Source organism: Oratosquilla oratoria, chromosome 24 (assembly GCF_046742065.1).
Source record: "Oratosquilla oratoria isolate Oo_2021 chromosome 24, ASM4674206v1, whole genome shotgun sequence".
In the NCBI taxonomy this organism is placed as follows: domain Eukaryota; kingdom Metazoa; phylum Arthropoda; class Malacostraca; order Stomatopoda; family Squillidae; genus Oratosquilla; species Oratosquilla oratoria.
Genome location: NC_134800.1, coordinates 2226260 through 2243715, shown reverse-complemented (window position 1 = coordinate 2243715; position 17456 = coordinate 2226260).

Sequence of the window (17456 nt, the reverse complement as noted above, 5' to 3'; positions counted from 1 at the left end):
AATACCTTCTTCACTAGACCAACCCCATTTAATATCCCCTTTGCAAGGACCATCACAGTCAAGCAATATCCCCCTTGCAAAACCAACTCAGTCATGTAGTAACCCCCTTCGCCAGGCCAAGCTGGCAGTTCAATATCCCCTTCGCTAGACCCACCCAGGGATTTAATACCCCTTTTCCAGACCGACCATGCATTATCCTTTTGCTAGACCAATCCATGGATGTAATATCCTTAACGCCAGACCAACCCAGCCATCAAATATCCCTTTGCAAAACCTAACAGTCCATTCAATACCCCTCTTCATCTCTCCCTCCCTCCCTCCTTTCCTCCATCCCTCCATCTCTCGCTTCCCCCATCTTCCTTCCCTCCTTCCCTTCCTCGCTCCCTCCCTCCCTCTTCCCTCTTTCCCTCCCTCCCTTCCTCCCTCCCTCCCTTCCTCCTTCCCTCCCGCCCTCCCTCCTTCTCTCTCTATCTTCCTCTCTCTTCCTTCCCTCCCTCTCTCCCTCCCTCCCTCTTTCTTCCCTCCTTCCTTTCCTCCGTCCTTCCCTCCCTCTCTCCCTCCATCTTTCTTCCCTCCTTCCTTCCTTCCCTCCCCCCTCCTTCTTTCTTCCCTCCATCCTTCCCTCCATCCCTCCTTCTTCCCTCCTTCCTTCCCTCCCTCGCTCCCTCCTTCCTTCCTTCCTTCCTTCCTTCCTTCCTTCCCTCCTTCCCTCCTTCCCTTTTTCGCTCCAGTCCCTACGTTTAACTAGAATCTCACTCTCTTACATCCTTCCTCCCATTGCCCTTACTCCTTTCTCCTTAACTCCTTCCCTCCTTCCCTCACAACATCCTCCTTAATTCCTTCCCTCTACCCCCTCCCTACCTTCTTCCCTCCCTCCTTCCCTCCCTCCCTCCCTCCCTACCTTCTTCCCTCCCTCCTTCCCTTCCTCCCTTTTCATCCCTCCTTCCCTCCTTCCTTCCCTCCCTCTTCCCCTCTCTTCTCCTCCCTTCCTCTCTTCTTCCCCTCTCTTCTCCCTTCCTCTCTTCTTCCCTCCTTCCTCCTCCTCCTCCCTTCCTCTCTTCTTCCCTCCTTCTTTCACCTCCCTTTCTTCCCTCCACCTAACTAAGAGTCGAGAGGAAGGATTACGTGGGTGAAATTGGTGATGGTGGGCGTGTGGGCGTGTGGACGGCGTCTCCTTCTGCCGGAAAACTTGTCAATATTGTCCGAAAGATCTTTGGGAACTTGGGGCGACAAACATAATGACACGCTTCCCGCCTCTCCTCCCCCTCTCCCCCTCTCCCACCCCAGGAGGGGCAGAGGGGAGGGGGAGGGAGGGAGGGTGGGAGGATGGGGGAGATGAGAGGAGAGGAAAGGAATGAGGAAAGAAGATGGGAAGAGGAAATATATTTAAGGCAAGGGAAGGGAAGGAGGTGCGGAGGATGGGGGAGGAGGAGAGGAAGGAGGGGAGAGGAGGGGAAGGGCAGAGAGGAGAGGGAGGAGGATAGGAAGGGAAGGGAGGGGAGGAGGAGAGGAAGGGAGGGGAGAAGGAGGGGAAGGCGTGGAGGAGGAAGGGAAAGGAGGGGAGGAGGAAGGGAAAGGAGGGGAGGAGGGGAAGGGAAGGAAGGGGACGAGGAAAGGAAAGAGGGAGAAAGGGAATGGAGGTAAGAGGAGGAAAGAGGTAGTGGAAATTAGGAGAGGGGAGGGAAGGAGAGGAGGAAGTTGGGAGAGGGAGTTAGCAGGAGGGGAGGGAAGGAGAGGAGGGAAAGGGAGGGGAGGACAGGGGGGGAGGAGGGGAAGTGAGGGGAGGAAAGAGAGTAGGAGAGGGAAGAGGAAGGGAAAGTGGGAGGAGGGGAAGGGAGGGGAGGAGAGGGAAGAAGAGGGGAAGGGTAGGGGAGGAGGGAGGTGGAAGATGGAATTAGGAGGAAGGGGAGATGGGAAGAAGGGGGGAGGAAAGGAGGAGGGGAGAAATAAAAAGAGAAGAAGGGGAGATAGTGGAAGGTAGGGGGGAGGAGGGGTGTGGGAAATGAGGGAAATAGAAAACGGGGTATGGTGAATATGGAAAAGGAGGGAACCCATTCCATTTTCTCTCCTCCTCCCATTCCTCCTCTTCTTTCTCCCCCTCATCTTCCTCCTCTTCTTTCTCCTCATCTTCCTCTTCTTCCTCATTCTCTTCCTCATTTTCCTCCTCCTCTTCCTTCTCCTACTCCTCCTCTTTCTCCACTTCCTCCTCGTCCTCTTTCTCTTTCTCTTTTTCCTCCTCCTCCTCCCCTTTTTATCTTCCTTTTCCTCCTGCCCCCCTCTCTCCCTCTCTCCCTCTCTCTCTCTCTCTCTCTCTCTATCTCTCTCTATCTCTCTCTCTCTCTCTCTCTCTCTCTCTCTCTGTCTGTCTGTCTATCTATCTCTTACTCTCTCATTCTCTCTCTCTCTCTCTCCGTCTCTCTTTATCTATCTCTCTCTCTCCGTCTCTCTCTCTCTCCGTCTCTCTCTCTCTCTCTCTCTCTCTCTCTCTCTCTCTCTCTCTCTCTCTCTCTCTCTCTCTCTCTCTCTCTCTCTCTGCGTTTAAACAAACCTCATTAGCATGTTTAGTTTCACTGATAAATGCGATTAGAGCCGGCGCGAGCGCTGACGTCAGCTCTGACGGTCAGCGGATGTTTTTCAGGGTCCTGGATGCTGAGGCACCAAGGGGGGGGGGAAGGGGGAGGGGAGAGAGGGGGAAGGAGAGAAAAGGGGAGAGGGGGTGGGGAGGGGGTGAGAAAAGGGGAAATGAAGAGGGGGAGAGGATGAGGGGGAGAAAGGGGGAAGGGGGAGGGGGAGAAAGCGGGAGAGGTGGGAGAAAGGGGGAGAGGGAGAGGATAGACGGGGCTAAGGAAGGGGGAGGAGGGAGGAGGGAGAGGGGGAAGGGGGGAAGCAGAACGAGGGAGGATAGAGCGGGAATGGGAGAGGAGGGAGGCCGAAGAGGACAGGAAGGAGGGGGAAGGAAGGAGGAGGATAGAAGGGGAAGGGGAAGGAAGGCTGGAAGAGGATGGAGGGGAAGGAGGGGAGAGGATGGAGGGGGAGTGGAGAGATGAGGGACGGAGAAGAGGGGAATATGGCGAATTAGGGAGGGTGGTAGGGGGAGAGGGGAGGGGGAGGGGGAGGATGGGGTGAGGGGACATTGCTGATTCTGTATCCATCTTTGACCCTTTTCGTCCAATCCTCCTCCTCCTCCTTCCTCCTCCTCCTTCTCCTCCTCCTTCCTCCTCCTCCTCCTTCCTCCTCCTCCTCCTCCTCCTCCTCCTCCTCCTCCTCCTCCTCCTCCTGCTCTTCCTGTTCCTTCCTCTCTTCGCCTTCCAGGGATGAAGGTCTCTCTCTCTCTCTCTCTCTATCTATCTATCTATCTCTCTCTCTCTCTATCTCTCTTTATACTGTTCACTAAAGTATTTTTCCTGTTGATTTGATTTATCACCATTTTCTTCTTGTTCTTGTTCTTGTTCTTCTTCAGTAGCTATAATTCTTTCACTTTTTTATATATAAAAAGGAGAACTATCATGAATATTTCTCTTATATCACATAACATAAGGGGCTAATATGGTAGGATATGCAATGGTTTGGGTAGAAAATATTTCCACCAATCAGGTGGCAGGGATTATGCAAGTGGGCGGAGCTTACGTGTCAAGTAGGCGCGAACGCATAGTATTGTGTTTTCACCCAATCAACTTTGACATTGTGATGTCACTGATTGGTGAATGGATTGGTTGATTAGCGCGATATTTCGTTATGAGACGGATCATGTAAACATGGTGTCACACTAAGCAATTCTCGTTAGCATGCTATTTGCTTTTGCTTTTTCGTTTGAGTAAAAACTACTTCGGTTATGATCTTTTGTTATGAGACTCATAAGGCATCCTGGTGGCACACTGAACATTTCTCGCTAGCATGCTACTTGCTTTTGCTATTTCGTTCGAGTAGAAACGACTTCGGTTATGATTTTTTGTTTTTCAAATTTCCAAGCGTCAAATTTCTCTTTTTGCGTCGTAGAGTTAGAAGTTGAATCCCGAACTAAGAGGAGTTAAATCTAGATTACGAATGTTAGTCACATTATTGAGGTGTTCTTACGGAAGTCAAGAATATTGTAACCGAAGTCGTTGCTACTCAAAAGCAAATAGCAAAAGCAAGTAGCATGCTAGCCTACTGTGCCGCCATCTTAAAACGAGGCAACATTCGCTCAGAATAACAAGTGTTGTCCCATTTTCCAAAACTTTTCGTTCAGGTCCGTAAGTCCTTGCTGGTTTTCGTCGAGGCTTTTTGGAAAAAGGTGACGACATCTCGTATAGTGAGTTAATATTTTTTTCATAATCATTCGTCAAACAAGAAATGTGTATTAATGTTGAAAAGTAAAAGGAAACTGGGAAATAGAAATTGAAACAGCGACTTACTGAACGAGTAATTGATTAGCTGTTGTTATTTGACCAATTTATACCAAATTGAGCGAAATTAGGAAAACGCGAACAATATTGACGACGACCATAATGGACATGATATTGGCAATATCCACAGATCACTAAATCCTTTTTATCCATTGAAATTTATATAAAAAACAAGATGAAATAAAATAAATGAATGAATACAACAAATGAATAATCATTAATGAATAAGATAGACTAATAGGCTATGACAATACTAATAATAAATTAAATAGAAATAATATTAAAAGTAAACAAAATATCTAGAGAAAAAGGACAATACAAAGATTAAAAAGATATAAAAATAAAACAATATATGAATAAGTATAATAGAATGAATAAACGTTGATAAATAAGTGAACAAAGAATGAATAGAGAATCAATGAATAAGAATAAATTAATAAATAGATAAAGGGCAGTTCGGTCAAATGGCGTTGACAAAGTAAAATGGAGGATAAATACACAAATAGAGAAATAAATAGATAAATGAATAGGAAGACAAATAAATAAACAAGTAGAAAAATAATAGATAAACAAACAAACAAACAAATAGAAAAAAGTAATAGATAAACAAACACACAAATAACCAAAATAGACAAAATAATAGATAAATAAAGAAATAGAAAAAATAATAGATGAATACAGACAAATAAACAAATAGACAAAATGATAGATGAATACAGACAAATAAATAAACAAACAGAAAAAATAATAGATAAATACAGACAAATAAATAAATAGAAAAAATAATAGATAAATACCGACAAATAAACAAATAGACAAAAAAGATAAATACAGACAAATAAATAAAGAAATAGAAAAAATGATAGATAAATACAGAAAAAAAGATATACAAATACAGACAAATAAATAAACAAACAGAAAAAATAATAGATAAATACAGATAAATAAAGAAATAGAAAAAATAATAGATGAATACAGACAAATAAACAAATAGACAAAATGATAGATGAATACAGAGAAATAAATGAAAACAAAACAAAAAATAATAGATAAATACAGACAAATAAATAAACAAACAGAAAAAATAATAGATAAATACAGACAAATAAATAAATAGAAAAGATAATAGATAAATACCGACAAATAAACAAATAGACAAAATAATAGATAAACAAATAGAAAGAGAAATGAATATACATACAAATACATAAAAACATAAGAATAACATAAGAATAAAGCATAAGGCCTACACTAGGCAGCTCCTTATCCATAGTGTAGGCCTTATGGTCTCTTGCAGTCTCCTTTATTCTTATGTTATTCTTATGTTCTTATGTATGCAAAATGAATAGATAAATAAACAAATAGGAAGAGAAATACACAAATAGGTCAAATAAATAGGCAAACAAATAGGAAGACAAATTAATAAATACAAAAATAGGTAAAATAAATAAACAAATAGACAAATAAATAAACGTAGGAAATTAATAGATAAATAAAAATAGAAAGATAAGTAGATAGGTGAACAAATAGAAAAATAAATAGGTAGGTAAAAAATAGGAAAATAAATGGATATATAGTCAAATTGAACAAATAGAGGAGTTTGAGTCAACTGGTAGGTTTGGATGCAAAGAGAGAGACCAATCAGTGCAGTTAGGTGTCACGAGTCAAGAACCATATCAGGTCCATGAATCCCTCACTCCCTCACTCCCTCAATCCCACACTCCCTCAATTCCTCACTCACTCAATCCCTCAATCCCTTATCCTCACACACTCCCTCAATTCCTCATCCTCACACACTCCCTCAATTCCTCACTCACTCAATCCCACATCCTCCCACACTCCCTCAATTCCTCACTCACTCAATCCCTCATTCTCCCACACTCCCTCAATTCCTCACTCACTCAATCCCTCATTCTCCCACACTCCCTCAATTCCTCACTCACTCAATCCCTCACTCCCACGCTCCTTCAATCCCTCACTCCCTCATTCTCCCACACTCCCTCAATTCCTCACTCACTCACTCCCTCATTCTCCCACACTCCCTAAATTTCTCACTCACTCAATCCCTAATTCTCCCACACTCCCTCACTCCCACGCTCCTTCAATCCCTCACTCCCTCATTCTTCCACATTCTCTCAATTCCTCACTCACTCAATCCCTCATTCTCCTACACTCCCTCAATTCCTCAATCCCTCATTCTCCCACACTCCCTCAATTCCTCAATCCCTCATTCTCCCACATTCCCTCAGTTCCTCACTCACTCTATCCCTCATTCTCCACACTCCCTCAATTCCTCACTCAATCCGACAATCCCTCACTCCCTCACTCTCCCACATTCCCTCAATTCCTCACTCACTCCCTCATTCTCCCACACTCCCTCAATTCCTCACTCAATCCTTCAATCCCTCACTCCCTCATTCCCACGCTCCATCAATCCCTCACTCAGTCCCTCACTCCCTCAATAATACCTCATTCTCTCACTCCCTCACTCTCTCATTCTCCCACACTCCCTCAATCCCTCATTCACTCAATCCCTCACTCCCTCAATACCTCATTATCCCACTCCCTCTCCCCTCCCTCCCACACTGCCTCAATCCCTCACTCACCCACTCCCTCAATACCTCACTCAATCCCTCACTCCCTCTCCCCTCCCTCCCACGCTCCCTCAATACATCACTCACTCAATCCCTCACTCCCTCAATACCTCAGTCTCTCACTCCCTAACTCCCAGACTCCTTTCCTTTCTCTGTCTCCTCCTCCTTTTGCTCCCCCCCCTCTCTCTCTCTCTCTCTCTCTCTCTCTCTCTCTCTCTCTCTCTCTCTCTCTCTCTCTCTCTCAGGCTCTCTTTCTCCCACTCCTCAGTTTCTCCTCCTTTTCTCTTTCCCCTCCTCTCTCTCAGAGACTTCTTTCCTCTTCCTCCTCCTCTTCTCCTTCTCCTCTCCTCCTCTTCCTTTCCTCCTCCTCTCCTCTTATCCTCCTCCTCCACTCTCTCAGGCTTTCCTTCTTCTCTACATCTTCTCTCTCAGTGTCCTCTCCTCCTCCGCCTCTTCCTCTTCTTCTCTTCCTCCACCTCTTCCCCTCCTCCTCCTCCTCTTCTTGCACACGGGTAATTGCCTCACACCCAATGATTTCGACTAATAAATTTGTTCACAGGCGCTGATGTCGCTTGAAGGGTCGACCCTTTCATCAGTGGTCGCAATTGGGAGGAAAGAGACGCCGGGGGGGAGGGGGGGAGAAGGGGGGGGGTGATAGGTGTGGTGATGTTGGTGGTGGTAGTGGTGGAGGTGGTTGTGGTTGTGGTGGTGTTGGTTGTAAGATGTCACTTAGATAATTATTCGTGTTCGTTGAACTCCCATGGATGGGTCGGCAGTATTTTCCATTGAATAAAAATATAATATTACAACTACTACTACTACTACTAATAATAATAATAGTAATGAGTAATAATAATAGCAATAATTATAATAATAGTAATTACAATAATAATGATGATATAATAATAATGAGTAATAATAATAATAATAAATAATAATAATAATAAAATAAATAAATTAATAATTATAATGATAGTGAATGAATAAGAAAGTAAATAGGTAAATAAAATATAAAATAAAGAGGTACATAAATAGATAAATGAATAGATAAATAGATAAGATGAAGTAAAGCAGTGATATTAATAAATAAACAAATAAAAGAATAAAATTTAATACTCAATCAGTGTTGTGCACAAAGCCGTTTAAAAATATCAGTCAAAAAATATATATTTCCACAGTCAATGTTGTATACAAAATTATAATTGTTATAATAATAATTATAATAAATAATATTTAATTATGATTTATAATAATGATATATATATAATAACAATGAAAAAAATTATGATAAGATAATAATTGATAAATGATATGATATACAAAGCAGTATAGAAACAGGCACAAAAGATTTCTGTTTTCCACGGTTAATGTTGTATACAAAATTGCATTAAATAAATCAGGGAGGAAATTCATATTTACTCACTGAGTGGACCAAACATTTTTGGACCGACTGTACACTTGAACAAGACAAATGTGAACAGAATTTATTCAATTTGGGAGTTCAAGTTTGCATGAAAAAGTGTAAATTTTTTTTGCTGAGAAATAAAGAATAATATGAACAAACAGGAACAATAACATGAACAGTAAATGAACGCTAACACGAACAACAGAATTAAAAGTAACATGAACAATAAAACGAACGGTAAATAAACATTAACATGAACAGTGAAATGAACAGTAAAACGAACGGTAAAATGAACAATAAGAATAGTAAAGTGAACAATAACAAAAAGTTACATGAACAATAAAATGAACAGTAAAATGAACAATATAATGAATAATAACATGAAAAATAACATGAACAATAACATGAACAATGAAATGAACTATAATATGAATAATAACATGAACAAAATATAAACAATAACGTGAACAACATGAACAGTAACATGAAAAATATTAATATGAACAATAACATTAACAAAATATGAACAATAACGTGAACAACATGAACAGTAACATGAAAAATATTAATATGAACAATAACATTAACAAAATATGGACAATAACGTGAACAATAATATGAAAAAATATGAACAACGAAAACATTATACCATTGCCACGATTAAAAATGTATAGAAGAACTAGCAAATAAAAATAACAAATAATAAACAAAAAATAAATAAAAATAACTAACATCAAATCTTAATAACAAAAAAATAAACAACCAATAAATAACAAATTGAAATAAGTAAAAACTAACAGATAAAAATAACAGATACATAACAAATTGAAATAAGTAAAAACTAACAGATAAAAATAACAGATACATAACAAAGAACAATAACATAGCAACAAACAAATAACAATAGAAAATACCAAACAGCAAATAAATAACAAATAGTAAATAGCATACAACTAAATAACAAAAATAACATAAATAACAGGTAATAGCAAATAAATAACAGACAATAAATAACATGAAATAGTAAATAGGAAACAGCAAATAAATAACACAAAAATAACAAATGACAAACAAATAAGTAATATCAAATAACAAATAAATGACAGGTAATAAATAACAAACGAGAGATAGCAAATATCAAACAACAAATAGATAACACAAAAATAACAAATAACACTTCGAAAGAAATATTCGTGTTCCAATTTGTGTTGTGTGCTTGCTTTACGGTTTTTAAGGAGACTACAGGAGACCATAAGGCCTACACTAGGAGACTACAAGAGACCATAAGGCCTACACTAGGAGACTACAAGAGACCATAAGCCCTACACTAGGGAGTTCCATGTCCCATACCACCTGTCATCCCCATCCATAAAGTTGTCTAACCTTGTCTTAAATTAACCAATTGTTTCAGCGCTAACTAGATAGTTACTAAGTTTATTCCATTCGTTAACCACTCTATAGGTAAACCAGTTCTTGCTTATTTCCTTCTTGAACCTAGATTTGTCCAATTCAAGCCCATTAATACGAGTCCTGCCTTGTGGTCTGAATATGATGACCTTGGCAGTGTATCGTTCGCATGGTGTTTATTCTTTAAAAGTTCCTATGGTGTATGTTTCGGAGTGTATGGTGATATGGTGTCCAATATGGTGTACAGCATAGTGATTTAATTGGTCATAGATGGTGATAGAAGTGGGAGTGATGATGATGATGATAGGTGGATATCGTAGTGGTGGTTGTGATCATAATGATGATGGTAATGATGGTGTTTGTGGTGGCAGTGATGGTGATGATAGTGATGGTTGCTGTTATCATCGATTATTGTTCACCGGCGATTCTGTCCTATTAGACGATCTCACGCCGTGTGATGATTGTGATGATGATGGTGCTGGCTTTGTTGTTGATGGTGATGTGGAGTTGAGGAGGGAGGGAGGGAGGAGTGGAGGGATGGAGGTATGGAGGGGGAGAGGGCAGGGGAGAGAGAAGAGTGAAGAGGAGAGGGGGAAATGTAGGAGAAAAGGGGAGGGGGAGATGGGGGAGAGACGGGGGAGTGTGAGGGAAGGGGAGAGGGGGAGATAGGGAAGAGGGGGAGATGGGGAGGAGGAAAGAGGAAGAGCGAGGATAGAGGGGGAGACGAAGAAGATTAAACGGGGAGAGGGGGGAGATGGGGAAGAGAGAAGGGGAGAGGGGGAAGAGAGGGAGAGCGAGGAGGGAAAGGGAGATGGGGAGGAGGAAAGAGGGAGAGAAGGGGAGAAGGGGAAGGGAGGGAGAGAGGGAGAGAGACGGAGTGGGAGAGAAAGGGAGAGATGTAGGAGAAACGGGGGAGTGGGAGATGGGGAGGAGGAAAGGGGGAGAGAAGGGGGAGGGACGCGAAAGAGGTGAGAGGGGAGGGGGAGAGGGGAGGGGGAAAGGTGAGAGGGGAGGGGGAAAGAGGTGAGAGGAGAGGGGGAAAGAGGGGAGAGTGAGGAGAGAAGGGGAGATGGGGATAAGGAAAGGGGAAGAGAGGGGTAGAGACGCGAAAGAGGGAAGAGGGGAGGGGGAAAGGGGGAGATGGGAGGGGGTAAAGGGGGGAGATGGGAGGGGGCGAAGGTCCGTGGCCCCTTAAATCTTGCATTGCAAAAGTTGTGCAATAAATCAAATTGAGAGTTGTCTGGGCCTTGCTGGCCTTCTCGGCCTTACGAAATGGGGAAGGGGGCCTTACTTAATGGGAAGGGGGGGGCACCTCCCCCCCCTCGCCTGATTTATTGTGGCGGCCTTCCATTTAATTTCCTGGGGCTCTACACCTAATTGGCTGGGGGGCCCTTCAAGTCTTCTGCTAGGGGGGTCCCGTAGCTTTATGTTTCTTCTTCTTCTTCTTCTTCTTCTTCTTCTTCTTCTTCTTCTTCTTCTTCTTCTTCTTCTTCTTCTTCTTCTTCTTCTTCTTCTTCTTCTTCTTCTTCTTCTTCTTCTTCTTCTTCTTCTTCTTCTTCTTCTTCTTCTTCTTCTTCTTCTTCTTCTTCTTCTTCTTCTTCTTCTTCTTCTTCTTCTTCTTCTTCTTCTTCTTCTTCTTCTTCTTCTTCTTCTTCTTCTTCTTCTTCTTCTTCTTCTTCTTCTTCTTCTTCTTCTTCTTCTTCTTCTTCTTCTTCTTCTTCTTCTTCTTCTTCTTCTTTCTGTCTCTCTCTCTCTCTCTCTCTCTCTCTCTCTCTCTCTCTCTTTTGAGGGTGATTTATTGATGAGAATATTTTTGTGTTTACTAAGGTCTTTCTGACTTGAACCTTCGGGGCCTTACTTTCGGAAGGTCTTTGTTCAATGAGGTGTTTACTAAGGGTCTTTGCTCTTATTAGTGACCTTAGTACTTATACATTAGGGTCCTTAATTTGCAAAGGGGGCCTTAGTACTTATACATTAGGGTCCTTAATTTGCAAAGGGGGCCTTAGTACTTATACATTAGGGTCCTTAATTTGCAAAGGGGGCCTTAGTACTTATACATTAGGGTCCTTAATTTGCAAAGGGGGCCTTAGTACTTATACATTAGGGTCCTTAATTTGCAAAGAGGGCCTTAGTACTTATACATTAGGGTCCTTAATTTGCAAAGGGGGCCTAAGTACTTATACATTAGGGTCCTTAATTTGCAAAGGGGGCCTTAGTACTTATACATTAGGGTCCTTAATTTGCAAAGGGGGCCTTAGTACTTATACATTAGGGTCCTTAATTTGCAAAGGGGGCCTTAGTACTTATACATTAGGGTCCTTAATTTGCAAAGGGGGCCTTAGTACTTATACATTAGGGTCCTTAATTTGCAAAGAGGGCCTTAGTACTTATACATTAGGGTCCTTAATTTGCAAAGGGGGCCTTAGTACTTATACATTAGGGTCCTTAATTTGCAAAGGGGGCCTTAGTACTTATACATTAGGGTCCTTAATTTGCAAAGGGGGCCTTAGTACTTATACATTAGGGTCCTTAATTTGCAAAGGGGGCCTTAGTACTTATACACTAGGGTCCTTAATTTGCAAAGAGGGCCTTAGTGGGGCCAATCATCATCTCCCTATTACTCCTCCTCTCCTCTTACTACCCCCACTCCTCCTTCGCCTTCATCTCCTCCTCTTCCTTCTCTTCCTTCGCTTCCTCCTCCTCCTCCTCCTCCTCTGTTAACCTGATTTCTTCTCTTTATCGATCCATATTATTTAATTCCTCCTGCTGCTCCTCCTCCTCCTCCTCCTCCTCCTCCTCCTCCTCCTCCTCCTCCTCCTCCTCCTCCTCCTCCTCCTCCTGCTCCTCCTCCTCCGTTCACTTTCACCCTCCTACTCCTCTTCCTTCTCTTCCCATTTATCCTCCTCTCACTTCCACCCTCCTCTTCCTCCTCCTCCTCCTCCTCCTCCTCCTCCTCATTCACCTCCTCTTCTTCCTCCTCTTCCTCCTCTTCCTCCTTTGTTAACCTGTTTTCTTCTCTTTCTCGTTCCGTATCATTTACTTCCTCCTCCTCCTCCGCTCACTTTCACCCTCCTCCTCCTCCTCCTCTTCCTCCTCCCCTTTCTCCTCCTCTTCTTTCTTCTCTTACTCCTCTTCCCCTTCCTCCTCGTTCTCCTCTTCCTTCTCTTTCCCTTCCTCTTCCTCCTCTTCCTTCTCTTCTTTCTCCTTTTCCTCCTCCTCTTCCTTCTGTTCCTCTTCCTACTCCTCCACCTCCTCCAACCTCTTTTCCTTCTCTTCTCCCTCGGGATTATTCTCTCGCTCCTGACCGTCCACCCACTTCTCCTCCTCCTCTTCTTCCTCCTCCTCCTCCTCCTCTTCTTCCTCCTCCTCCTCTTCCTCCTCCTCTTCCTCCTCCTCTTCTTCCTCCTCTTCCTCTTCCTCCACCCCCTTCTCCTCCTCTTCTTCCTCCTCCTCCTCCTCTTCCTCCACCCCTTCTCCTCCTCCTCCTCCTCTTCCTCCTCCTCTTCCTCCTCCTCTTCCTCCTCCTCCCTGGTTCCTTAGGCAGACCGGCAGGAGACCTATTGGTCCCTAACGATGCCGGACATGCTCCCGAGAGAAATGGCGGACGGCCATTACTCCGGAACACCCAAGTGTCCTTCTCAGTCTTGGTATTTTGACCTCCTCCTCCTCTTCCTCCTCCTCCTCTTCCTCCTCCTCGTCTTCCTTCTCTTCTCCTCCTCGTCGTCCTCCTTCTGTTTTTCCTCCTCCTCCTCTTCCTCGTCCTATTTTTCCTCCTCCTCATCTTCCTCCTCTTCCTTCTATTTCTCCTCCTCTTCCTCCTCGTCGTCCTGTTTCTCCTCCTCCTCCTCCTCCTCCTCTTCCTCCTCTTCCTCCTCCTCTTCCTCCTCCTCTTCCTCCTCCTCCTCCTCTTCCTCCCCCTCTTCTTCCCCCTCTTCCTCCTCCTCTTCCTCCTCCTCCTCTTCCTTGTCCTATTTCTCCCCCTACTCCTACTCCTTCTACTCCTCCTCCTCCTCCTCTTTGGTATCTTCATCTTCCTCCTACTCCTTGACTGTATCTTCCTTTTCCCCTCTTCCGCATCCTCCTCCGTCACCTCGTCCTCTTTCTTTGGCCTTTCCTCAACTTTCTTCACCTCCTCCTCCTCCTCCTCGGTTCCTTCCATCTCCTCCTCGGTTCCTTCCTCCTCGTTTTCTGCATAATTACTCCTTTCCCCTCCACAAATAACCCTTTCATCTCTTCCTCCTCCTCCTTCCCCTCCTCCTCCTCCGCTTCCTCCTCCTCCTCCAATTCCAATTAACGGCCACATATTCAAACCCTCCAATAGCAATTCAATGCATCCGGGAGGGGGCAAGACATCTCATTCACATCAGCCAATCACAGGGCAGACGCTCGGCCCCAGGAGCCAATCAGCGCGCGGGATTGTTGCAAGCGACATGACGTAAGAGATCAGTTATGGAATCGGAGGTAAACATTGGAGTCTTGGAGTCTTCCAGGGTTCTTAGTGTCAGCAAAGAGGAACAGGAAGTTTTGTCCACATTGAGGACTTAATATCGGATCGTGTGCACATACACACGCGTACACACATGTGTACGCATTTCCCAATACGCGCGTACACACATGTGTACGCATTTCCCAATACGCGCGTACACACATGTGTACGCATTTCCCAATACGCACACACAATTACGCGCAGAGGCAATAACAGTTGTTCTGGCACAGAGAGCGCAGACACATTTGAAGGTAAATTTGCTAAAATATCAAAAGGAACGAAGAGAGAGAGAAAGAGAGAAGAGATATTTTTTAAATCTTATTTTCCTTTCCCCCCGTGTTTCTCTAACGCTGTTGAGCGTTCCTCAGTGTGCTCTCCATCTCTATCTTTACATCCTCCTACGTCTTCCTTCTCCTCCTCCTCCTCCTCCTCCTCCTCCTCCTCCTCCTCCTCCTCCTCCTCCTCCTCCTCCTTCTCTTCCTTCTCTTTTTATGACGCTCCTGCTCCATTTTTTTCTCTTTCTTCTCCTCTCCCTCCTCTTTCTTTTCCTTATCCTCCTCCTCTCCCTCCTCTTTCTCTTTCTTTCTTCCTTTTACTCCTCCTCCTCCTTCTCCTCCTCCTGCTCTTCCTTCTCTTCCTTCCCTTTTCATGATTCTTCTGCTCTATATCTTTCTCTTCCTTCTCCTCTCCTTCCTCCTCCTCCTCCTCCTCCTCCTCCTCCTCCTCCTCCTCCTCTCCCTCCTTCTTCTCTTCCTTCTCCTCCTTCTTCTCTTCCTTCTCCTCTTCTTCCTCCTGTTACTCCTCTTCTTGCTCTTCCTGCTGCTGTTCCTCCCTCTCCTCTTCCTCCTCTTCCTCCTCCGCTTCCTCCTTCGCCTCTTCTTTACATTTTTCTATTTCTCTTTTCATTCCTCTCCTTTGCCCTCCTTTCATCCCTGCTTCCTTTGATTTTTCTTTTAATTCTCCGTCTGTTTCTCTCCTCCTCTTCCTCCTCCTCCTCCTCTTCCTCCTCCTCCTCCGTCGACTCTTCTTTACATTTTCCTACTTCTGTTTTCATTTCTCTCCTTTTGCTTCCCTTGACTTCTCCCTCCGTTTCTCTCCTCCTCTTCCTCCTTTTCTTCCTCTTCCTCCTCCTCCTCTTTCTCCTCTTGCTCCTCATCTTCCTCTTGCTCCTTCTCTTCCTCCTCCTCCTCTTCCTCTTCATCCTACTCCTCCCCATCTTTCTCACCTTGTCCTCCTCCACCTCCTCTTTTTTCTTCACTATATCTTCTCCTCCTCCTCCTCCTCCTCCTACTCCTACTCCTACTTCTTCCTCATATCTTACTCTTCCATTCCTCTTCCTCTTCCTCCTAAACTGATTTCTCCACCTTTTCCTTCCATCTTCCTTAAGACTCCTTCCTCCTCCTCCTCCTCCTCCTCCTCCTCCTACCTTCCTTCCTCCTCCATGACTCCACTCCTTCTTCCTCGACCGAGGTCGTCCTTGTCCGGCACGGTTAGAGGGCGAGATGAAGTGCGACACTGAGTTACCTTCGAGGAGGAGGGAGGGGGGGGAGGAGGAGGAGGTGGAAGGATGGGCAGCTCGTCCACCAAGGCAACAGCGTTTGTTGGTGGCAGCTTTGTTGCCCATGAAACTGAAGGTTCTGCGAAGGGGATCCTGAATTCTTAGTCTCCCGTGGCGTCTAGATCTGGGAAAAAGCGAAAATATAAAAAAAAAATGGACGAAATGTGCAAAATATATGAAGTATACAAAGGGTATATGTTATACGAAATGAAATATACGAAACTTGCATAATTTACGAAATATGTAAAAAATGCAAAATATACATGTTATACGAAACATAAAGAATATACAAATTATAAGAAACATACAAATTATACGACACATTAAAATGTGGAAATTAAGCAAAATATGCAGAACATGCAAAACATGCAAAATATACATAACATGCAAAACATGCAAAATATACAAAATATACGAAACAAGGAAAACATGCAAAATATCAGCAAATATACAAAATATAGAAAACATACAAAATATACAAAACATAAAGTATACGAAGCATACAAAATATACAAAACATTCAATATATACAAAAAATACGAAGCATTCAAAATGAACAAAATATGCAAAACATACAAAAAATATACAAAATTTACAATAAATTAAAAAAATAACCCGAAAGATCCAAAATACACAGACCATACAAACCCAAACAAAACATGCAATATATACAAAACATGCAAAATATACAAAATGAACAAAACATACAAAAGAATATATACAAAATTTACAAAAAATATTCAAGAACAACCCAAAACATCCAAAATACACAGACCATACATACCCAAACAAAACATGTGCAATACACAAAATCCAGGAGATTCCAGTCAGCTCTTCCAGGTCTCCAGACCTGGAAACCTCTTGGACAAAGGCCCCATCCGGCCACCGGATCCGGTATGCCCTGACGTCACATCCTGGAAACCTGGAAATAATGAATGGGTCCCGATAACTCACCAGTAGCTTCTGGTTTTCTCAGTCTTTACATATCTGGAGATGCTTTAGTCTTCGCAGACAACGATGATGTCAATATATCGTCGTTGTGGCGTCCATAACTCATAACAAGATGGCGGACTGTGTATATGCATGTGCCATTGCAATGGCCAAAAATTCATGTCATTGCATAGATGACCTGAATTGTATATAAACGATGTATACACACATACACATACGTACATATATATATATATATATATATATATATGTATATATATATATATATATATATATATATATATATATATATACACGCGTTTAAATGTATGTGCATGTGTGTGAACACGTATATATTTATTTTACGAAAGATCCTTTCACCCTTATAAGAAAGTTAAACGAATAAAAAACCCAGAACCACAGATCATAAACAAATAAAAGGTACTAAAAAAATAATAATAATAATCAGCACTTTGGACCTTGGGGGGAGGAGGTCCCCCACCCCTCCACCCCGTCTCTTGGCACGGCACGCTAAATCAAAAGCAATGCAGTGAGGCGCAGTTCATTCACAACAGGAACCAAGAACCGAGGGTGGTTTATTTCGCCGTTTTATCACAGGACAACCCCACTTATCACCCACTCCCCTCCACCTCCTCATCCATTCGAAAGTAGATGTGAAGCGGATGAGAGG